The sequence below is a fragment of the Camellia sinensis genome, chromosome 4, assembly GCF_055761805.1.
Source record: "Camellia sinensis isolate YWXY chromosome 4, ASM5576180v1, whole genome shotgun sequence".
NCBI lineage: Eukaryota > Viridiplantae > Streptophyta > Magnoliopsida > Ericales > Theaceae > Camellia > Camellia sinensis.
In genome coordinates this window covers 185,061,012-185,086,347 of record NC_138964.1, presented here as the reverse complement: position 1 = coordinate 185,086,347, position 25,336 = coordinate 185,061,012, and the positions used below count along the sequence as shown (strand labels likewise).

Sequence of the window (25,336 nt, the reverse complement as noted above, 5' to 3'; positions counted from 1 at the left end):
ACTTACAAACTGCAAGTCTCCTTCAGTCAGTCTAGGCGCCTATGGATTGGCTGCAAGTGCATATCTTTCTTTACGCATTTGTGTATGTGAGAGAGAGAGATGTGATTCTATCAATAGTTGCACCAGTCAAAATGAGGAACCTAGCTTAGTTTAGATTGGGAAAATCATTTGGTTTTATAAAACCATGAGGTATGGATCAAATCTGTAGTCAATCTTATTTTCGATAGGAATAGTCGGTAATTGAATCCGATTTTTCTTAAGGGTGCATTTCTAATTTATTCAAAAAGAACCCAAGAAATTTCTTTATCTTTCAATACAAATATATGTATGTGTAAGAAGGTCAAAAAAAGGAAGAGAAAATCTATTATAATTATAATATTAACCATGCTAACCAGAACTCCGTTGTAGTCTAGTTGGTCAGGATACTCGGCTCTCACCCGAGAGACCCGGGTTCAAGTCCCGGCAACGGAATTCTATCCATTTTGGTTTTATGGAAGTAATCTCCCTGAATTTCAGGTCACTTCAAGTCAAATTTCCATTTAGTTCTTCTCTTTAAGAGGATAGAAATTTATTAAGTGTGTTTGATTTCAGTTTTTTTAAAAGTAAGTTTTTTATTTTTCGTATTTTTTTTTGTTTTTAGTGAATATTTTTTAAATTTTAAGTAATTTTTTTACTTTTTTAGATGCACTTTACTTATATGTATCTAAATAGTAAAACATTTGTGGAACTCTATCCTTTTTTGTTTTATGGAAGTATTCTCCCTAAATTTCAGGTCACTTCAAGTCAAATTTCTATTTAGTTCTTCTCTTTTAAAAGGATAGAAATTTATTAAGTGTGTTTGATTTCAGTTTTTTAAAAAAGGTCCAGCTTGTCTTAAGTTGAGATTAAGACTGGATCCGTCCAGTTCGGCCCATGGGGTCCATTTTTTGGGCCCATTTTGATAATCTGAACCGTTCAATGTGTAGAACTCGTCGAGTACTACATGTCTGTAAAAAATCACGTTGATCGGATATCAATAGCTATGTGATCAAAACAGTTTTGTATAAAAAAATGGACGGTGAAACAATTAGCGGTTAATAAAAAACTGTTTTGTTCACATAGCTATCGATATCTGATCAACGTGATTTTTTATAGACATAGAGTACTCAACGAGTTCTATACATTGAACTATTCGGATTATCAAAACGGGACCCGTGGTGGGCCCCCAAGGGCCCAACAGCACAGTCCAGTCCGATCTTGGACTGAACCAAAGCCACTGCCTTTTAAAAATTAAATTTTTTATTTTTCGTATTTTTTTTTATTTTTAGTCAATATTTTTAAAATTTTAAGCAATTTTTTTACTTTTTTAAATGCACCTTACTTAAATGTATCTAAATAGTAAAATATTTGTGAAAAAATATTTTAAAAAATTAATAAATACACAAAAATATAAAAAAAACTGAATTTTTATATTTTTTTAATATTTTTTGGTATTTAGTGTATTTTTTAAAGATTTTTTCACAAATATTATACTTTTTAAGTGTATTTATGTTACGTATGTGTAAAAATTGTTTAAAATATTGAAAAAAAATTATTGAAAACATTAAAATACGAAAAATAAAAAAGTAGAATTTTTTTAAAACTGTTTTTTGAAAATCATACCAAACAATTTAAGGTCCGTTTGTGAAGGGTTAATTTGGCTATTTTAGTCACAAAAGACAAAATAGACTATTTTAGCCATAAAAAATAAAATATCATATCCAACACATAATCATTACACTCTTTTCTCACAAAAAAAATCAAAAAAGTCAAAAAGTCAAAAAATTCTTCCCAAACCAGACTTTTTAGCCCAGGCTAAAATAGCCAAAAAGTTAAAAAGCCAAAAAGCCCACCCACTTTCCAAACCAACCTTATTTTATCCTTTTTAAAATTTCAATTTAATTTTTCTCTTTAAGAGGATAGAAATTTATTGGAGTATTTTTTTCTATGAGACAACTAATAGAAATGGGGAGAATATCATATATAAATAAATAAATAAATAAAAATTGTGTAGTTGGTTGTGATTCTAAAAATGATATATTAGTAATTGTGAATTGTGAGGTAATGGCGTGATAGTAACAATCGTGACATTTTCGTTCTTCTCTTTAAGAGGATAGAAATTTTTTTTTTTTTCCCTATGAGATACTAATAGAAATGGGGAGAATATCATAAATAAATAAATAAAAATTGTGTAGTTGGTTGTGATCTTAAAAATGATATATTAATAGTTGTGATTACGTGAGGTAATGCCGTGATAGTAAAAATGGTGACATGTATAGGGCTATCAGTGGTGTCACTTGACACTACTAAGGCCAAGTTTGGTAAGACTAAATAAGTATACTTTTTGATTTTTTATGAAATATGAGTTAGATTTACTTTTTGACTTTTTATGAAATATGGGTTGGGTTTGAAGTGATGTGTTAGAGAAGTGATGTAACTTAAATAAGATGATGTGACTTAAATAGGATAATAATTTTTTGACTTTTTAAATTTTTTGGAGAATGCCAAACTTGACCTAAATGTTAAATTTTTTGGGAGAATTTTAAATTATTAAATGTTAAATTTTTGGGGGAAGGAAATAATACAACACGGGATAAGAAAAAGAAAAATATACAAATATGAAATGGGGTGCAACTCATCATTCGCACAGAGTTTGAGTTGTATCCCATCACAAAATGAGTTGGACCCATCATGTTTGTGTAGTTTTTTTTCTTCAGTCAAACTTTTGAATAATTTCCTCGTTTTTTTTGTAGTATGTATTAGATTTCTTCCCTTTTTTATAGTATATATTAGATTTCTTCCAAATTTTTTAAGTTATTACAAAGTGAACTCAGTGAAATCAAGAAATACAAAAACAAATTTATGAGTTTCACAAATTGACTCTAATGAAACAAAAGAAAACACATAAAAGTAAACTTTTTGTCTTATAAATTGACTTACAGGAACTGAATATCTTATACATTTAGAAACATGTTCAATTTAACCAATGGTTAGTATTTATTGATGGTATATATAGTCAAATTTGTCATATATTATTGATATTTGAAGATTCATTTGCATTTTATTTGGAGTTTTTTGAAATTTTTTACTGTTTTATTTATTTATTATTTTGGAAATTGTGGGAGCCGAATATCGGTAGATGTAGAATTGCCGAACACCCACTTAGAAAATCAGGATATATATTATATTCGGCTCCGTCCTGTACGATCCCGAAGCGGAATAGACTATTCGGCCATAGAACCAGTTGAACAAAAAGCCGAGTGTGAATTGGCATACGACAGAAAGGGCCGAATGAACAATCACGCGAAGGATTAAGAGTGGGCCCGACCCTAGGGCCCAAAAGCGAATATAAATAGAAGAACATCAACCAAAGAAAGACATGTGAGAACAAACCCAAGAAACTTAAGACTCAAGCAAACAAGAGACATATGCTAACTTGTCCGTCGGAGTGCTAATTCCGGCACCCCCGACCGGAGTGTTAATCCCTTTTTTCAGGTGGCGATTAGAGGATCAGGAACAACTTACAGGATCTTAGAGTATTTCCAAACCTACCCCTCCACAATTGACGCCGTCTGTGGGAATACTCAAGCTTATTCATGGCGAGCGTCACAGAAGATCCTTCAATAGTCGCTGACGAAACTACACCAAGAGACGACCTCACTCCAAGAAACATGCTGGGACCAGAGAATCTCGCTGTGTGACGTGCCTTGAACTTTGATTCAGTAGCCTAGACCCCACCCTCAACTTCAATGCATGAGACAATGCAGACGATTATGGATCAGGCAAAGCAAAATGAATAGCAGCTGGAGAACATGATGGCTGAGAATGAGCGCCTGCGCCAGGATTTGGCCTTGGAGGTGGCGAAATCCCAACAAGCCACATGCCAAGACCAGGTTTGACCTTCGGAAAAGAAGGATGGTCGCCAACGTCGACTTTAGAAATGCAATAATGATAGTGATTCAGACTCACCATCCCTGGAGCCCAGAAAGAAAGGGCGCGTTGATGCATCCAGCTTATCTGAAGGAAGTCCATATGTATGGCATAGACGAGGGAGAAGTGATGATTCGGATAAGGAAGATAAACATGACCCATTCGTGCAACGAATTGCCAGGGCTGTGCTATCTAAAAAGTTCAGGGCATCGTCGTTTACCCTCTACGACGGAAAATCAGACCCCACTGATCACATTCGTCATTACAAGCAAGCGATGACGCTCCATGCTGACGACGAAGCCCTCATGTGTCGAATATTTCCAAGCAGTCTGGGACCACTGGTCGTGAGGTGGTACTATAAACTGGAGCCGACATCGATTAAGAGCTTCCACCAACTCCAAAAGTCATTCAGGACGAGATTCATCACTAATGAGGTCCAGCCGAAGCAAGCCAATTCTCTCTGGGCCATGCAAATTAAACCGAAAGAAACTCTTCGTGAATACTCGGTCTGCTAGTGAGAGTGCTTTAATCTGGTAGATGATGCTTGCAATGATTTCATGGCCATCACCGCCTTTAAGATGGTGTAACAAGCCCGCGGGGGGACCTCGCTACAGCTCGGACTCGACTTTTCGTAGTCACGGTTCTGAGTCTGAACCAAAGAGTCCAAATCCGGCAAATCGTTTTGAGAAACAGATTTTCGGAAAAGTAGTGCCAAATATGGACTGCTTTGCCAGATACGGAGTCGCCACCTAAATATTTTATTTTGGGAAATTTAGGAAACCCTGACTCGGTGCCAAAAGGCCACGTGTCCGTCATCACCAAAGTTGCCTCGGCTCGGGAACTTGGGTACGATTGGGGAAGGTCACTTCGTGAGCACCCCCGCTCGCCCGGTCATAGACCGGCCTCTACTAACCATGATATCAATTTTTGAAAACATTGCGAGTTCTTATTCCGGTTATTAACCTAGGTTACTACGTGATGCGCACAGCATACAAGTATAGACCCGATCGTCCCAATTGGAACAAAACATCTCATGTTTGCTTTTTGAAAATGGTTTGCTACCCGCAGGTAGGCTTAAAATATTTGATGATTTATTCCAATTCGGATAACCCAACCTTCACCCACAGGCATTCAGGCAGTTATATCAAATAAGCACATAGCCTCATGGTAAACATGCTATTCATGGCAGCACTCACACGCATGCAAGGATGCTAAAGCATAAAACTTACCGAGTACTCCAAGCCAAAATAAAAAACTACATTAGAAATCATGCATGATCCTAAGTATACAGAAATGCCTAATGCAACACATGCAAAATGCAACTATAGTAGGCTCGGCTATTCTAAGATGGTATATGCAATGCTACAACTAACATGTATTCAGTTTGGAATTGAAAGTACGATGCAGTTAGTATGGTGCGCCGAGCCCGGTGCATGCAATACAGATGAATGATGCAAACATGCTGTCATACTGTATGCTAATTTAAATATGCCCTAATCTAACCATCATAAGCGGATAAATAAAAGGGAGAAAGACGTGGGGTTGGAAGACATACATCACACTCACGCACACTTATTACAGTTGTGCCCTCACTCAGAGAGTCCGAATAAATATACAGTCCCAATATTACAGTCCCGAATAAAAGAATATTACAGCCCGAAATATTACCAAAATTCTAATTAATTAATGAATTAAGTAAGAAAACAAATAAGACTGGCGTGCAAGCCAGGGACTGCCTTGCTTTTGATGGATGATGCATGTCCGGGTTGTCGCGCGGAAATCCACCGGAATGCCCCAATTAGCCTCTGTTTACACCTGTTCTTGAAGTGCGTGCCAAGCTCCAAAGGTTGTTGATTCTTTGTTTCGCTGCAACAGAGAGCAGGAAAGGGGCATAGCAATGTATCTGCACAGATATATGCATGTCTCGATCCTCGTGCTACCAATCACGCATACCGAGGCATGATGGCCGAGGAGTCGAAATGCACAACTCAATATAGGATGGATGCACATGAAACTACAGCTAAAACCTAACTCCATCATGGGTAATCCGGAGTGTCGGTGACTGGAGAATTGAGATACATTTCGTCACTCGGAGTACGAAATGTACCTCGTTTCCCGTGCCCGGGCTAACTCCTATTCCGGACATGATGTAATATGCATGATATGCATGAAATGCAACTAAAATATAATCCTAACGTACAGAATGCTATGAAAATGAGATGCCTCGAAATGCGTGCATGCGGGCACGCGAACCGAGGCAATGATATGTGTCTCGAAATACGTGCACGCGGGCACGCAAACCGAGGCAATGACATGTGTCTCGAAATACGTGCACGCGGGCACGCAAACCGAGGCAATGATATGTGTCTCGAAATACGTGCACGCGGGCACGCAAACCGAGGTAATGATATGTGTCCCGAAATACGTACACGCGGGCACGCAAACCAAGGCGATGATATATGTCTCGAAATACGTGCACGCGGGCACGCAAACCGAGGCAATGATATGTGTCCCGAAATACGTGCACGCGGGTACGCAAACCGAGACGATGATATGTGTCTCGAAATACGTGCACACGGGCACGCAAACCGAGGCGATGATATGTGTCTCGAAATACGTGCACGCGGGCACGCAAACCGAGGCGATGATATGTGTCTCGAAATACGTGCACGCGGGCACGTAAACCGAGACGATGATATGTGTCTCGAAATACGTGCACGCGGGCACGCAAACCGAGGCGATGATATGTGTCTCGAAATACGTGCACGCGGGCACGCAAACCGAGGCGATGCTAAAATGACATGAAATGACATGGAAATGACAAATGGGCTTATACCAACATGAGTGAGCCTCAGTCACACTCACATCGGATGCCGGCGGATAAAAAAGGAGTGCCTCGAAATGCGTGCACACGGGCACGCAAACCGAGGCAATGATAAAATGATATGAAATGACATGGAAATGACAAATGGGCTTATACCAACATGAGTGAGCCTCAGCCACACTCACATCGGATGCCGGCGGATAAAAAAGGAGTGCCTCGAAATGCGTGCACACGGGCACGCAAACCGAGGCAATGATAAAATGATATGAAACATGGCAAAAATGATATGCAAGCATGCTAATGGAATTTCAGCAACAAAATATGGGGGAAAACAGTCCCGAAATGAAGCGAAATGACATGAAATGCAAGGAAATGTCCCGAAATGCGAATTTAGGCACCCGAAATGGCCTGTAGCTATGCTAAACATGCACAATATGGACATGCAATGCAAAGACAGAAGCTAGACAGTCCCAAAAGATGCACTTTCACAGTTATAAACAAGGCCAAACAGCAAGCATAGGTAAAGGAAAAATAGCATGCAAGAATAGAGGCCAAAAGAGGGGTAATGAAGCAAGTGGTATAAGCTAAACCCAAACTGAAAAATTTCCTTCTACAACACTGAAGATGGACCAAAAATATGAACATTTACAGTATATGGCAGCCTCAAAATCAGTATACAAATATGCTAAAAATGTGATGCAAAATAAGGCTCAAAAGGTGCTATAACATGAAGTATATAAAATAATCACCAAACAGGAAAGAAGTGTGAATGAAACATGAAGTATAGGCCAAAACAAGACCACTTTCAGTTTGGACCAAGGTCCAAAAACAGAAGCAAAGAGGGCTATCAATTTATGCAAAAATGGGGCCAAATAAGGGATTGAACTACAAGTGACACATGGAGACACCAAACAAGGTTGAGCCCTTCCTCAATGTTGAAGAGGGGCTCAAAATAAGCCTAAAATCAGTTTACAACATGCTCGAAAATAAATTTCTCATGGGTCAAAAACAGCATGCAAAACTATGACATACAAGATGGTCAATGAAGCAAGTGTATTATGGAGGGCTCAAACAGGGTTGAGCCCTTAATGAGAAGTGAAGATGAGCTCAAAAAATGGCCTTTTTCAGTTAGGGCCGGAGCTTGAAACCAAAAAGAAGTGGGGTTTATAAATAGATCAAGAAAAAGGTTCAAAAGGGTAAAAGTGTAACTTACCCTTGAAGATTCAAGCTTTTGTTGCTTCTTGGATGGATTTGCAGCTTCTTTAGCCTTCAAGAATCCCTCCTTGCTGCTGGAAATGAGATGGTGGTGGTAGAGCTTGGTGGTGTAGAAGGAATGGAGGTTAAGGGACTTAGGGTTTTTGAAGAATTGAAGAAGAAGAAGAAGATGGAGTTGGCTATGGAAGCTTGAAGAGAAAATTTTCTAACCCTTGTAGAGGAGGCCATCAGCTGGTTAAAAGGGCCAAAAGGGGGTGTAAAAGGTGGGGGAGAAGGAGGGTAAAACTCCCCCACAAAATATCCCCCGGATACAGAAAATATCTGGGGGATATTGCCTAACAGCTGTAAAGGGCACAGTGCAAGGAAGCAGGCCGGCCTGTTGCTTTTACTGGAGGTGGCCGGCCGGCTACACCCTCTAGCCGGCCGGCTAGGGGTCAAAAGGGTCAAGGTGATTTTCTGGCCGGCCAGATATTGGAGAGGTACCCCTATGTGTGTACAACACAACCATGTGGTTAAAAGTCCAAGAAAGTGGGCCCAAGGGGTTCAACATTGGCTCGGAAAGAGGGGTTCAAAAGGGTCAAGTTGAATTACTGGCCGGCCATGAACTTTTAGGGGCCTCCCAAGTGTGTACATCACAGATATGTGGTTGAAAGTTCAAGAAAAAAGGTCCAAGGGGTTCAACATTAGCCCGGAAGAAAGGGGTCAAAAGGGTCAGGTGACCTTAATGGCCGACCACCAACTTTTAGTGGCCTCTCAAGTGTGTAGATCACAGATATGTGGTTGAAAGTTGACAACATTAGCTCCAAGGTATTCAACATTAGCTCGGAAGTTGGAAAAACGGGCGCCGGGAGGCTCCGGAGGAGAGATATCTGGCTGCTGCAACATTTACTAGCCTCCCACCCTTCAGTGACCTTCCTCGTGATAAAACAGAGGTACCTGCCAAAAATGAACAAAAACCGTTGCAAAACGAACGTTCCGGGGCCAAAACACGCAGTTCGGGGTCCCGAAAATGGGCTGTTAAGCACCGAAAATGGTATTCGACCTCGAAGTGGGTTTCTCAGCCCCCAGTGTCCCTCAAAAGAGAGAAAATAAGATGTATGCCAAAAATCAGAGCAATAGGAGATGGTTAAGCGGTCCCGAACCGAGGCACACGGCCTGACGGCTCCGAAAAACCGGGAACCAGACTCCGAAATGGGAAAAATGGCCTACGGCCACCGAATGTAGCCTACGGACATTGAGAGATGGCCTACGAGACCTCTCCCTCCCCTCAGGAAAAGAAACAGAGAAAACCGAGTCTGATTCGCAAACCGAGACAAGGCACAGAAAAGGGTTCGGAAGCCCGGAGGCAGGGCTCACGGCCGCGACTCTGAAACTTCTGAACAAGCACATTATGCAACATCACCAAGCGCTCAATTGGTGACGTCTGAGTCTTAAGGTTGGTCAAAAATGGGGTGTCTACAGATGGGATTGCATCCTAATAGCCCCATCCGCAGTTCCTTAACCAAGAGTCCCCCCAAAACCATCTGGGCATTAATGAAAGAGATCAAAGAATACTGCAAAGTGAAAGACAATGTGATTCGAGTCAAAGCCGGACGAAAAGCCGTTGAGACGGCCAGGTCAGGAATTGTTCAGCCGATTAGCGTAGTGCCATCAAGAAGCCCCAAGCGGCATAATCGGCCTAAACGAGACAAAATGCATAACTCGCGCCGATCAAACGACCAATGTTCACATCGAGCTAATGAATAGCAGGAGCACAAGGCGTTCAGGCAAGAAATACACGGAGCTGACAAAGCCGATCAATAAGATTCTGTTGAATGTAATGACCCCGAAACGCATGTCACAAATATCCGTAATTCATTATGTGTTCATATGAAATTAATTGAAGAATATCTGTTGAGATGAGAACTTTGGGACTGAAATTGATGACCGTAATGGGTTCGGAAAACGAAATTGAGCACGCCTATGTGATACCGGGAATTTTTAGACCCATTTGGGAAAATAAATTGAGGACTAAATTTCGTCTGATTCGTTAAGCCTTGTTTGGCTCAATATTATGGCACAATTCTATTTTTTTTTTGTGATATATCTATACATAGATAAGGATGTTGACTCTTTGACTCAAAAAGAAGAAAAGAAAAATCTAGAAAGAGAGAGAGAGAGAGAGAGAGAGAGAGAGAGAGGAGAATTCGTGAGAAAGGGGAAGAAGGGGGAAAAAGGAGAATCAAGCTACAACTTCTCCAATTAAGTGCTTAAGGTAAGAATTTCTTCTCTACTTTCTTGAAATAAGGTTGAATCATTAATGATCTTGTGTTAAATAAGAGGATTGAAAGGAGAAATATGTTTAATTTGAGCATGTATGGCATGAATAGATGATTTATGTTTATATTTGGCATTCTTGAGGAAGAACCTCCATGGATATGAAGAAATGAAGCTTTTACATGAATAGTTATGATTCTTCACCTCAATTCATGGTTTGATCTTGTACATGATGCATGTGGGTTTTGTTGAGAAGTTGTAAGGTCTAAATCAAGTGGTTTTCAAGTGTTTTGGGGCTTGGTTTCCATCGTTTTGAAGTTGTTTTTGTTAAAGGAAAGGTTAAAGCTTTGGAAGAGCTTAGAATTTCAGATTTTCGCGCAGTCCGCTCGAGCGGAGGTATTCCCGCTCGAGCGTGAAAATCGGCCTCCCAGCAGTTTTGGAAAATTGTGCAGTCCGCTCGAGCGGACAAAGTGGCGCTCGAGCGGGGGACTTATTTTCAGGAAAACTTTGGAGGTTGTATTCAGTTCATATATGGCATGAATTACTTGATTTTATCATGTTATTGGCATCATTTGGCACCTCATGAACATGAAATTTCATAAGGAAAGGATAGAATGGCATGAATTAAGTGATTTAATGATAATGTGTATTGAAGAAATGTGTTATCATGTTGATAATTGCAGGTCAAGAGGCGAAGACCGTGCAACCGGTTTTGGAAACCCACTGTGAGTAACATTTCTGTAAAGATATGTTAGTATGATCTATGTTTAAAAGTGCTACGTTATGCTATGGTTTTGAAATGATAAATGTTTTCTGTGAACGAATGTCCAGTTTGCGAATCTAGTATGGCATCCATAGATAGTCCTAAGTGGACCAGTTTACGAGATCTCGGTATGTGTTTAATCGGTGTCCGGGACCGGTTACTCTAGTCGTTGGACGACAAATGTTATGTTCTATGGAGTATGCCATTATGTATGTTCTGATATGAGATGATTATGTTTATGAATGATTTATTTTATGGATATATGAAATGTGGGATTCGTTCACTACCCCTTTACTTTAATGTTACTTGCTGAGCTTTAGCTCATTGTTTGTATATATGTAATTATAGGTGAGCACTCTGGGAGTCAAGCCTAGGCGGAGTCTGAGCTGAGCCGCCGTTTTGAAGCCTACCCGGTGTTTTGGTGCCTCCGAGTTGGGGCTAGGCCGTTAGGAAGCTTGGTTTTGGTTGTACATGTGGCGTGAGCCTATGTCTTGTATATGAATTTTGATTATATGTGATGTAATGTAGTGGGTAAATTAACATTTTTGGCATGTAATGTATGTTCATATAAATGCACAGCTCTTAGGACTATTAGTGTTTTGTTTTCGCTTCCGCAAGCCCCGGTTATGTATGTTTTGTACAGAAAGGCCTGTGGTAATCTAAGATTACTGGCCGGTTATGATGCAAACCTTTTCGGGGCGGGTTTGGGTCGTGACAGAGTATAACACCTTCTGTTCTTCAAGTGGCCGCCCAAGATGACGAGACCTCCCGATGTGAGAAGACAGGATAAATGGTGTGAGTATCATAAAGATCATGGTCACGACACCGATAGTTGTTATATATTAAAAGATCACGTTGAAGAATTAGTGCAAGACAGCTGTCTCACGCAACATGTCTAAAAGAACAATTCAACAAACACAGTAGCTCTATGGCCGGAGTCACCTCCTCCTGGTGTAATTCATATGATATACAGCATGCCGGCGTCACCCAAGGTGCATACAATCCAGTTGCCATCTAGCCCCCATAGCCCAATGACGCTAGCGAAACGGCCCCACGACCTTGGAATGATCAGTTTCGATGGCAGTGATTTAATTGGAGTGACGCACCCCACATTGATCCATTCGTCATCGAGCTACGTATAAACAGATTCACCATTGAGCGTGTTCTCATTGACCAGGACAGCACTTCGGAAATAATGTATTACAAAACTTTCGTCAAACTTGGTTTTACCGACTCAGACCTGACTCCGGCTGATTACCCGTTATTCAGCTTCAATGCTAACCCAGAGTATCTTTTGGGCAAAATCACACTACCAGTACGGGGCGACACCAGATTAATAGACATAGAATTTATGGTTGTCAAGCTTCTTTCGCCGTATAATCTCACCATGGGCAAAACTTGGTTACATACGATTCAAGCCGTGCCAAGCACCTACCACCAACTACTTCGTTTTCCGACTGAATACGGTATTGAACAAATTCATGGCTCTCAGAAATCGACGCGGGCATGCTATCTTTTAGCTGTAAAAAGACCAAGAGAACTGGAAGTGCATTTGATTGAGGTACCGGATAGGAAAAGCCTCAAAGACATTGGGAGGATCCCAAGTGAAAAGGCAACCGAAGCCTTGCATCAAGTCGAAATTGACGGAAGTCCTGACAAGTTCTTCATGATCGGCGCTTCCTTGGATAAAGTTGAAAGACAGGAGTTGGTATCCTTCTTACTCGGCAATATTGATGTATTTTCATAGTCCCCATACGAGATGCCAGGAGTGGATCCATCAGTGACCTAACACCACTTAAACGTTGATCTAAAATGTAAGCCAATTATTCAAAGAAGTCGGCGGTCAGCCGCAAAGCATACTTTGGCCGTTGTTGAAGAAGTAGATCGATTACTTGACGCCGGGGCGGTTCATGAAGTAACCCATCCTACATGGTTGTCCAATACTGTGGTTGTAAAGAAGAAGAATGGCTCTTGGCATATCTGTGTGGATTTCAAGGACTTGAACAAAACTTGTCCCAAGGACTATTTTCCCCTACCCAGAATAGACCAACTCGTAGATATAACGGCACATCATCAACGTATGAGCTTCTTGGATGCCTACAAGGGCTATCATCAAATTTCCATGCATCCGGAGGATCAAGAAAAAACCACATTCCACACCCCAAGAGGAACCTATTGCTACAAGGTTATGCCTTTTGGGCTGAAGAATGCGAGAGCAACTTATCAAAGATTAGTAACTGTCATGTTCAAGGAATAACTCGGCCGTACCATGGAAGTATACATCGATGATATGGTGGTCAAATCTAAGGAAAAGCACTCCCATCTAGCCGATTTGTCAGAAACATTCGGCATCCTTTGAAAGTACAAGATGAAATTGAACGCTTTTAAGTGTACATTCGACATCTGATCCGGCAAATTCCTTGGCTACATCGTTAGCTATCACAGAATCGAAGCCAATCCAAGGCAAATCATGGCAATTCTAGAGCTTGGATCCCCTCGGTCAATCAAAGAGGTTTAGAAGCTGATAGGAATGGCCGCTGCGCTCAACAGGTTTTTCAGTCATTCCACGAATCACTGCCAACAATTCTTTCATACACTTTGGCAAGGCAGAGCATTTAATTGGACCCCCGAGTGCCAGGCCGCTTTGGATGGCTTGAAGTCTTATTTCCGATCAGTACCACTCTTGGCCACACCTATGGCAGTCGATCCGCTCATTTTGTATCTGGCAGTATCTGACCGGGCAGTCAGTGCCGTACTGTTAAGGGAAGAACTTGGGGAGCAGGGACCAGTTTACTATGTGAGCAAAGCTATGGCCGACGTCGAAACACGTTACCTTTCATTAGAAAAGCTTATCCTTGTTCTCATCATGGCTACAAGAAAACTGATGCACTACTTTCAAGGGCATACCATTGGGGTACCAACGGAGTATCCCCTCCGGTCAGCGCTCCGCAGTGCGGAAGCATCGGGGCGCGTTTCAAAATGGGCTCATGAACTCGGCCAGCATGATATCTAGTTTTTATCCAGAACTTCCATCAAAGGGCAAGTGATTGCCAACTTTGTAGCCAAATTCACAAGATCCCTCGCCGACTTTAAGTCTGATCAAGTGCAAACTAAACCCAATTGGAGAATGTATGTTGGCGACCTTTGGCAGATGTATTGCGACGGGTCATCCAACTAGTGGGGCAGTGGGGTTGGCGTAGTAATCATGACCCCCGAAGGGGCAACAATTCAGCAAGCCGTCAAACTGGGCTTCGACGCATCACACAATGAGGCCGAATACGAAGCACTGTTAACCGGCTTATGAAATGAACTTCACCTCGGTGCGCGGCGTCTGCTTGTTTTCTGTGACTCAAAGCTAGTAATCAACCAATTGAAAGGGGAAAATGCAGCCAAAAATGACTACATGGCAGTCTATATGAAAATGGCGAATTCTTTGCTTGTGAAATTTAATCACCACGAACTAAATCAAATAACCCGGGATTAGAACACGATGCAGACGCCCTGGCTTGCTTACTCTGCCATCAACTCAGAAATTAAACGGACAATCGAAGTAGGGTTCGTCCTAAAGCCAAGCATTGCCTCTTCAGAATCAATTCAAGTCAACGTTATCGAATCGGGTCCAAGTTGGATGGACCCTATCACCGCATTCCTATCTTCAGAGCAACTCCCGACGGATAAGAAAGAAGCACACAAACTGCAAAACAAAACCCTCAAAGACTATTTGGATCCGCAAGGAAAGCTCTATAAAAAAATCTCTCTTTGGGCCGTACTTAAAATGTGTTCACCTTGATAAAGTCGAGGAACTGTTGTCTAAAATACATAAAGGCAGTTGTGGTGCCCATTCAGGCAGACGATCTCTGGCCCATCGAGCCATAACACAGGGGTATTATTGGCCGACCATGCGAACCGATGCCAAGTGTTATGCCGAGAAATATGAGCAATGCCAGAAGTTTTCCCCCCTAACTCATCTACCTGCCGAGGAGTTAAACTCAATCACCAGTCCTTGGTCGTTCACTCAATGAGGGCTTGATATCGTTGGACCGTTACCACGAGCACCAGGCAACAGGCGATTCCTAATTGTTGTGATAGATTATTTCACAAAATGGGTTGAAGCGGATGCACTAACACATATTTGAGATTTCGACGTTAAGCGTTTTGTATGGAAAAACATCATAACGAGATTCAGCATATCCCGAGCACTTGTTTCAGACAACGGTACCCAGTTTGATTGTGGCGTGTATCGAGAGTTGTGCAGCACTTATGGTATCCGGCCCTAATTTTCCTCGACGGCTTACCCCCAAAGCAATGGTCAAGCGGAGTCCACCAACAAGATTATTATGGATGACATCAAGAAAAAGTTGGACAAAGCTAAAGGCAGATAGGTCGAAGAGTTACCCAGCGTACTGTGGGCTCATCGCACTACTCCAAGGCGATCCACAAGGGAAACGTCGTTTGTTCCGTGCTTCGGAACCCAGGCAATTATCCCTTTGGAGATCGGCTTTCCAACCTTGAAATCGAAGGTTCCTAACATGGGCCAAAATGACATGTTGGCCTTGGACTTGACTCTGATTGAAAAACGCTGAGACCGTGCCCTTGTTTCCATGGCACGATACCAGCAACAGCTCGATAAATCGTATAATCAACGTGTTCAGCTATGTCGTTATACACCAGGAGAGTTGGTCCTCAAGAAAGTGCTTCCTGCTGCTAAGAATCCTGCTGACAGAAAATTAGGTCCTAACTGGGACGACCCCTACCAGATTAACTCAATCGCAGGGACAAGGGCATATCGGCTCAAAGGCAATGAATGGAAGAAGCTTGCCGCGTCTGTGGAATTCCACACACTTGCGCAAATTTTATCATTAAGTAAACTTGTACGTCACGATAGCTTGTTTTGATTTTACACCGTGTACATCTTTCTTTTTTTAATACAATGTTCTCTCTCTTGCCCAGTGAGTTCTGGTTGTGTTAAAAGACTCCGAATTTGGAGCACCCTTCGTGGAAATCGCGATTGGCCAACACAAAAAAAGCCTCCGAATTTGGAGCATCATTCGTGAATGACACGTTTAGGCCGAATAAGCCTCCGAATTTGGAGCGCCTTTCGTGAAAATCACGATTGGCCAACACAAAAAGCCTCTGAATTCGGAACGCCCTTCGTGAATGACACGTTTGGGCCAGATAAGCCTCCTAAGTGATATTCTCGAAAGTAAGTTTGTGGTTTTAGGAGGGAGGAAGACAAATATTGTTGTGTTATTATACAAATAAATTTCATGGTTGGCAAACCTATTTAGACATGTTCCATTGGATATGGTTGTCTTCTTTTCTCTACTTACTTCCTAGTTGAACCTATAACCTCCACCACAAAATCCACCCCTTATAAATTAAGAGGGCAGGGAAAGTAGTTGTGTTGTTGTTGTTGTTTTTTTTTTTTTTTTTTCTTTTTTTTGGGAGGGGGAGGGGGGGCATTATTGCCATCCATATAAAAGAGTTCATTTGACTTTGAATTTCCAAATTGGTGAATGCCCTATGATTTCTTGCAGTCTCATCAATTGGAGTTTTTGATGAGGCCAAAACTAAAGATAATCCATAATATGTAGTCTGGAGATGATTGAATCATCTGCATTGTGTCCAAATCATGTGGACACCCTGCAAATATCCCCTTGGCTTGCTTGTTGACTTATAAAGATCAGTTGTAATAAAGGTGACTCTGATGGACTCTCACTAAACAATATTGATGGATGGAGTTTTCTCTTTGTGAACAAATGCAATTGTTGGCTTTTTGGCTTTTCGAAGGGTAGTTTTGTAAATATGAGCGTGCCAGCAAGGATCAATCAGTCCTTACAGAAATTATGATTGCCAACCAATTATCAGACGATTGTGTTTTAGTTCTTTTCAGCCTCAATGAAGAGGACTTTTACTGGTGGCTTGAATTAGGAGAAATTAAGAGAAATAATAGTAATATGAAGAACAATTGAAGTATTTCATAAAAATGAACACTTACAATGGTCCGAACTCAGCCTCGGAGAGGTTTACAACAGCAATCTACTTGAATCTACTTGAAGCTACTCCTATGAATTGAAGTGCAGTGCGAGTATTTAAAGTGCAGGTATTTAAAGAACAGGTATTTAAGGACGGGAAATGTAAATGACTGGAAAGAAAATATATGAAGTAAATGACTGATTTGTATGATCTGAATCCGTCCTTTTTTCTGGGGGCTGTCCTGCTATTTATACTCGTCAGTGATGACCTTCGAACTGCACTTCGAACCGTCGAACTGCTCCTCCATGATCGCTGATCATGCTTCCTTACAAGTAGCTCCATTACGCCATTACTGGCAGTTGAGCTTCCCTCTTGTACTTAGATTTGAATATGAGTAACCGTTGAGGACACGTCATCTTACATCCCGTTATTTGATCTAGTGTTACTCAGATCAGGTGAGGACCAATATTTATTGCCACGTGTACGACCAGGATTAAGGGCTTGAATAACCTTCCTTTATTACCCTTACTATGTCACGTGTCGAACTGTAACTGACTTTTACAAAATATGTAGCCAACATTACCCCCCGCACTAATATACCCAATACTTGGTGATATTAGTGGATTGCAGTTTTCCCGCGCTTCCAGAACGTGTATGGAGTCCATATTCTGGAAACGCAACCGTCATCCATTTTGGAGATCATCTGCATTAACTCGTCGAACATCCCAATACCTTAGTATTCGAACAAGCTATGGCTGCATCAACTTCCCTTTCTATTGATCAAGCATATGAAGAGCCTTCGAGTGATGTTGTTCCTCCTCGAAAGAACCTCCACGCATTCATTAGCTACCTTTACCCGCCCCCCTATATTCAGGTAATGGAGGCTTTTGCAGATTATAAACCTTTGGACTACGAACACATTGCCTTTAATCCTTTGGTTTACAAACTTACAGATACAAAGAGCTCTTCCCCTAAGCTCCCTTTGTATTCTGACCGAACTACCCTTGAGCCTTTGCTTCGACAAGTTGCAAATATGGATCTAGGAAACTCTTCTTCACAGACCTCTGCATGGGATGAAACTGTGACCTCTTCATCCTCTGGAGCTTCTGGCTGGACAAGCTGGTCCACTCCTGAGACTTATGATCTAAGGGAGCGAATCAATCACCATTTTGTTGAGTTTACTGACCCCTTGGAGTTTCCCTCCTACGCTCGAAGCTCAGTGGTCTACCCTTACGTGCCCATTGACCTTCGACGTAGCTTGGAGGAGAATCTGCTTGTGGCTTGGTATACTTCTTCCATGCCTACGAAGATAATGCACCCTGCCCAGCATCCAGAAGAAGCACAAGGGTACACCCCTTCATTTTTAGCCAAAAAGGCGAAGATTTGTTCTTCTGATTGGCTTGACTACATTAATGCCTTTGTTCCTTCTGCTCCCGTGCCATCTCCCATAATAGAAGCATCCACACCTTCTTCTGCATCTGCATCTTCTGAGATAGAAACACCTGTTCCTTCCCCTTCGTCTTCTGAAGCAGAATCATCTTCTCCTTCTCCTCCTCCCATCCTTTCCTGGACAGAAAAACTAAGACTTGCCCTTCCGATGGACAAAGTCTTTCCACCTTACCAACCTCCGTCACCCCCTTCTCCAGCCGAGCGAAAGCAAGCTCAACTTTTGCTTGCGGCTTTCTCCCACCTGCCCTTCAATGTTCTTGAGGATGATATTCCTCTTAAGAATTTTCAATGGGCTTGTGATATCCTCACTAGGGGTCATGTCCTCAACCCTCTTGCTCAAGCAGAGCTCCATTTGTTTTTGGACCAACTCTCAGTGCTCCTCTACTGGCATCAGAATTCTAAGATCACCATCCAAAATCTGGATGAACTTTTATCTCTCCGAATTCATGCCCAATATGAAGCAGAGAATTTTATCGAAGAGTTCGATGACTTCAGGAATAAAGATTCTGCGTACTGGGATGATTTGGTTATAGATGAATTGGAACAAAAATCGAGGGAAGAGGCCTTCGAAGCAAAGGCTGAAGAACTCTATTACGAAGTGAGAGCTCATCAGCTTATGCAATCAACTTTAGAGGAAATAGAAGAAATAATAAAGAAAGAACAGAAATTTATTGACCATTGCTGGACAAAATTTCATGACCTTGTTATTTATTCTATTCCTTATTTTTATGAGCTTGAATTTGTACCCAGATAGAGTTACTTCATGTAATCATCTTGGCTTTAATATAAACAAAGTCTTTCTGTACTCAACGCTGTTTGACTCTGTTTCCTTTCATCTCTAAAAGCTAACTCATAACTTCGAATTGAATAATCTCATCCTTCGAATCAACTTGTTTAATGAAGAACTAAAAGAACCAATCATGTCTTTTTCCAATTCATGGAGTAAAATTGACAATTCTGGCAGATATTATTTTAGTACTTCGATTTCAATGACTTTACTTTGTCAACACTAACTGTAACCAATATATGGTCATGGTTGATATAGCCAATCAATTTTAAACTGATCTCTTTTGGCTTCGAAGGGCAACCTATGGCAATTCCCTCTTGCTCATACAGAAACCAATGATTGGTCTTGGATGTTTCGAACAGTGCCCCTCTTCCTTAAAGAGTCATTTTGACTGATAACCTTCAAACGAGTCTTTGGATTGTTTGAAGTAGACCATTACTTTGAGCATTCAGGCATTTTTAAGCATGTAGTATGTTCTGAACAGCGCTTCTCATACTCAGAGAATACTAGGGTTTGCTCCGAAGGTCGTTACTTTGATTCCTAAATAGACCCACAATCAAACAATTTAGCACCTTTAAGCAGATACTAGGCTTCGAAGCTGACTTATGTATTTCGAAGCCGTTGTTATTTGATTTTCTGACGCCAAGATCTTGTTTTCGAAGCCAAATAGTTCATTTCGAAGCTGGCCCCAATCCCCGGAATAAGCTCTTCCCTCCAAAACTACCAATTTGGAAGAAATTCTTCACATTCGTACTTTTTGTACTTAACGATTTAAGGGGTATAATTTCGGACACAAAGGTTTTAAAACCCTCTCGTTTTGTGTTCCGAAAACTCTTGCCTTTTTCAAACCCTTCTCTCTACTGGTTTTTCTGATCTTCTTTGCTCTTCTTTTGCTTTCTACCAATGGATCCCTCCTCTCTAAAAGTACTTGCTGGCGACCAAATCAGTCCAACCATGGCTTTGAAACATTGTATTGATGAAGAAATCAGCAAGCTGACATCTGGTGAGTCAAGTAACATCGATGGTCGTCTTTTCGTTCCTCGCCACAGCAACAAACAGGAGTACATCCTGGGTCCTATCTTCCGGGAGGTTCCTGCTCAACTCCCAGCTCTGTACCCTCGTTTGGAGGACCACTTCCTTCTTTACGAAGAAAGACTTGATTGGGGAACTTGGAGGGTAAACCGTCCTCATCGTTGCTGGCCGACATTGAGGACTGAATGGGAGGAATGGTACGACAGAGTGGTGCCTGCGAGAGAAGATGACCTACAAGAGCTTTATATCCTCGATGCCCTTCGACTTTCCAGGTTCATTATTCCTGAAGACCCCTTTTTGATTCCTGCTGCCTTATGCTTTTGGAATATGGCTTTCAATTTCTTCCAGTTTCGGTGCGGTATGATGGCCCCTACCGTTCTTGATATTTGCCATCTCCTAGGGCTTTCACCCCATGGTTCTCCTTTTACTCCCAACTATCCAGACCTTCCTGTCAAATTTTCTCTCCCAGCCCTAAACTCTTCTTATAGTGACTTCGTAAAGGCTGAAAATAAGAGAGAAGGTCCTGTGAGGGACAGAGAATTCTTTTCCTTCATATTATACTGGTTATGCAAATTCCTCTTTTGCACCTCATCTCAGAGGATTATGCCTGAGTTTGCTCCACTTGCGAAGGCACTCGTCTTGAAGAAACATATCGCTCTTGCTCCTTATCTTCTAGGTCATGTCTACAGAGCCTGCTCCCAATTTTGCGAAAAACCCCTCGATGCTAACCAAGGAGGTCCCCTCTGGGTGCTCCAACTCTGGCTCTTTGCTTATTTTACTGACCTACATCCCAAGTGTTTAGGATTCCTTGTTCAGGATCCTAGTACCTACGGAGAAAAATATGCTAGGATTGCCCTTTACCCTGCTTCCTTTGCTTATTACTTCACTTTCTTTTATCAACTTCCTATCTCTCCATCTGCTTCCTTCTTTCGTCCTTTCGAAGCCAATAGAGGGCCAACCTGGCTACAATCTTTTCTGGCTGATAAGGAATGTTCCACTTCTCCCCACAAAGATATATGGGCCTCTATATTATTACCAAGGGAGCTGTTCATTGGCACTCTGAACCCTCGAGCCTATAAATGCATATCTGAGGTATACTGTCCTTCTCAATTTGCAAGGCAATTTGGGCTCTCTCAAGGGATACCTGTCCCTCTTTGTAGTCTTTCAAATGTCCATCTCACTGCCAGAGATTTGAGAATACCCAAATCCAAACCAGAGGCAGCAGTACTCAGACTGTTGAAGGAATTGAGTGAATTCCAATTTATCCCCTTTCGCCCTTTTGGCTTAGTCTTAAAAAGGTTTAAGAACTGGTGGACAGCCAATATGGAAGTGCGCCTCTCTGCACATCCTCATGACTTATTGGTGGGGTTGGGATTGCCTTCGAAGGATAAGTCAACAACAGCCCAGAGCACTTCTCCCCCTCCTGAAGTTGTCACCACTACTCCTGCCACTTTACCCCTTCCAGCCAGGGTTACTAGAGCTGCTTCGAAGAAGGGTGAGTATCTTCAAGTTCTTCTCCTCCCCTTTTATTTCTGAATCTTTTGTTGGTTTTCTTATACTCATGTTTTTGGTGTAGGGTCTCCACAAGAAGAGTCTCCCAAGAGAGCTGAGACTTTAGCTATTCTCAAGAAGAAACAACAACAAAAAACCAAAAGGAGACTAGTCCTTCCTCCTGAAGTATCTGAACCTTTTGAAGAAGAAAGAGAGGTTGAGTCAGAGAAGGAAGTGCCCTTACAAAGAACAAAGAGACAAAAGGTAGCTGTGTCTTCATCTGATGCCATTGAAAATCCTGCTAGCGAGGCAATCGTCATAATAGCGGAGAAAGAACTTATCTCTGGAGAGTCTGAACCCCGATCTGAAGAAGGGGAGGTTGGAAAAGAACTGGTTGTATATCTGCCGAGGGAGAAGAGAAGGAGAATGACTGTTCCTGTTATTGACCATGTTGAGGATTCTACTCATAAGGCAGTCGAACAAGAACATTCCAAGGCAATCGTTGTATTTGAGAGAGCCAAGAAAAGATGGCAAGAACAAAGAGAGGAAGCTGCTGCTGCCGATGCAGCACAAGGGGAAATGGTAAGAAGGCAGCAGACTGCTGGACATTACTCTCTTCGCAGTTCTCCCATCAGTATTAGCGCCTCTGGAACAAGTAATTTCTTTCATACCTCTGCTGTTTTTACTTTGTCAACTTGTGGTATTGAAGTTTAACTTTGTTCTGCATTTCTTCCTTTTACAGCAACAACCACTGCACTCACCTTTCCAACGAGACCTTCCTCAATTTCGGTTGAGGTTGACCAAATGCAGAATGTCAGGGTTGTTCGAGTCATGCTTCCACTTCAAAAGCCTATATTTGTCATATCTTCTTTAGACTCCAGTATTCCTGCATCTCCTTTTCTTGGATTAAGGCCATATCTCCCTTTTTTGGCTCGTAACCTACCTCCATCTATTTTTCCTTCGAGCCTTGCTCTTTCTCCATCCTTTGTAGAAAATCCAACTGCTACTCCATTCCCAATAGCAGTTGATTCTTCCACAGAAGACACTGGTAGCCCTTCAATTCATGGTTCATCACCAATGCCCACTTCCAGTCCCTCTTCTCTTGATTTGCTGGTGGCCAGGACCATAGAGGCTGCCAAAGATGCTCCATTTGTTTCTCCCATCCCTATGCAGCCCTTTGCGTCTTCCACCACAACACTCTCTATGCCCTTAATGTCAAGGGATGAGGTAGACATTTTTGAAGGAAGACTAGCTAGTCTTTTTGACATACCTTCTACCTCTCCCACTTCTACTGCTGAAGCTGAGCCATTAGCCTTGGCTAACTCCCTTTTGGAAATTTTCGAGAGGTCTCCTTCCTCCAGCAACAAGCCTTTTGTACCTTCAGTAGATTTGGACACATGCTTGCAACTGTTGACTTCCTTTTCAAGGATCCCCTTCGAGGCTCTACAAAGGCCTATCATCAGGAATGGGTTCCTTCAATGCTGTAACATTGCTGAGCAGTCTGCCATGAGTGTTTCAAGTCATCTATCTCAGGCTGCAGCTACTATTGATTTTTATCTCAACATTTGCCATGCTGCTAAAGCTGCGGATGATAAGCTGGCTAAGGACCAGAGTTTTGTTTCTCAAGTGCATACTGAAGTATCAACTCTGAAAGAACAACACTCTTCTGCCTCCCACTTTCGAGTCCAACTTCTGGAGAAGAAAGCTCAGCTCGAAGAGGAGTTAGCTGCAGTAAACCAAGCCTTGGTTCGAACTGATAAGAAACTGCACATCACCAATCAAGGACTGGCTGATCGAAAAGAAAACATGGCTGCAGCTATTCAATTATTTCCTTCCCTTAGTAATAGGAAAGCTATTGTACAAAAACAATTAAAGCATTGTAATGATTTTTGGGCCAATTTGTGGCATAATGTACTTGATTCTTTATGAAAGCACACTATTTTGAATATCATTTGAACAAGCTTGTGTTTTTGCATATGGTGTTCACTCTATCCCTTGTGTTTCCCAAGTGGTTGGAAAATAAGGTTTTAGATATCTGCCATTAATCTTTTTGGGATGTACATAACCATTCAAATTTCTTAAATGGTATGCTCCAAAAGGCAGAACCCTATGAATTTGATATGGTCCTTCCCAATTAGGTGACCATTTGCCAAACTTATGGCTTTTAATCCCAATTGGGAGTATTGTCTTCCATACCAAATCACCTTCATCAAAGCCAATGTGTTTGACTTTCTTATTATAATTCTTGGCTGCTTTCTTCTTTTGGAAAAGAATGCTATTTAATGCCAAAATTCTGGCTTCATCTACGCCTTCTAATTCTAAGCACATACTTTGATGGTATTGTTCAGGATTCAATTGATCTTGACATCTTACTCTCAAAGATTTAACATTAATCTCTACTGGTAAGACTGCATCATGTCCATACACCAAAGCATAAGGAGTGACTCCTGTGCTTGATCTCGGTGAGGTCCTATATGCCCACAGAACATCCAATAATAGGTTATGCCAATCCCTGGGATTGTCATCCACAACCTTTTGTATTCCTTTTTTCAAAGACTTATTGGATGACTCAGCTTGACCATTAGCTTGTGCATAATAGGGTGTGGAATTAACAAGGCTAATTCCAAATTCTGCCACAAAAGCCTTCACCATTTTCCCATCAAACACAGTTCCATTATCAACTGTTATGGTTTGCGGGATGCCAAATCTATGGATTAAGTCCTTAATAAAACCAATAACTTCTGTTTGGTCTACAGCCTTGTATGGCTTAGCTTCGACCCATTTAGTGAAGTAGTCAGTAGCCACTAGAATGAAACAATGATGCTTCGAAGAAGGTGGGTGTATTTTTCCCATCATATCCATGGCCCACCCTCTGAATGGCCAAGGCTTCACTACTGCATGTAGGTCAGTTATGGGCACGTGCCTTATTGTGCCATGCTTTTGACATGCCTGACACCCCTTTGCATATTTTATGCAGTCTTTAAGGATGGTTGGCCAATAATAGGAATGCCTTCGAAGCAACCATCTCATTTTTACACCAGGTTGATGAGCACCACAGATGCCTTCATGAACCTCAGCCATGGCTGTTAATGCTTCTTTCGGGCCTAGACATTCCAACAATAAGCCATCTCCCCCCCTTTTGTAGAGAGCATTACCATATATCATATATTGCATAGACTGCAATTTAACTTTTCTACTGGCCTTCGAAGATGGACCAGCCAAGTACTGCATTATTGGATGCCTCCAATCTTGTTCTTGTAAGTCATTATGATTGACTTCCAAGATCACATCCCTTTTATTCAAAGGTTGTATTAATCTCTGATATGTTGTTTGGCTTATGTCCCTTTGGGTATTATCCCTTCTCTTGAAGTTCGAAGCCTTTTGAGCCACATCATTGGCTCTATTGTTCAGAAATCTTGGAACATGGGTTACATTTGCTATTTGAAACTGAGAAAGCAAATGTAATGCAACAACATAATATGGCAGGATACTTATGCTTTGACACTTGAAAATTCCTTTCACTTGGTTAACCACCAATTGAGAATCCCCAAATATGTCAACTGCATGTACTTGTAATCCAATAAGAATCTTTAGT

The 25,336-nt window shown here is 41.6% G+C and overlaps 1 non-coding gene across 1 annotated transcript; it reads left to right on the top strand.

Annotated features, from left to right (window-relative positions):
• Positions 1 to 398: 398 nt before the first annotated feature.
• TRNAE-CUC (transfer RNA glutamic acid (anticodon CUC)) lies at positions 399 to 471 on the top strand. Its single transcript has one exon. It is a non-coding gene; the product is annotated as a tRNA-Glu (tRNA).
• The last annotated feature ends 24,865 nt before the right edge of the window (positions 472 to 25,336 follow it).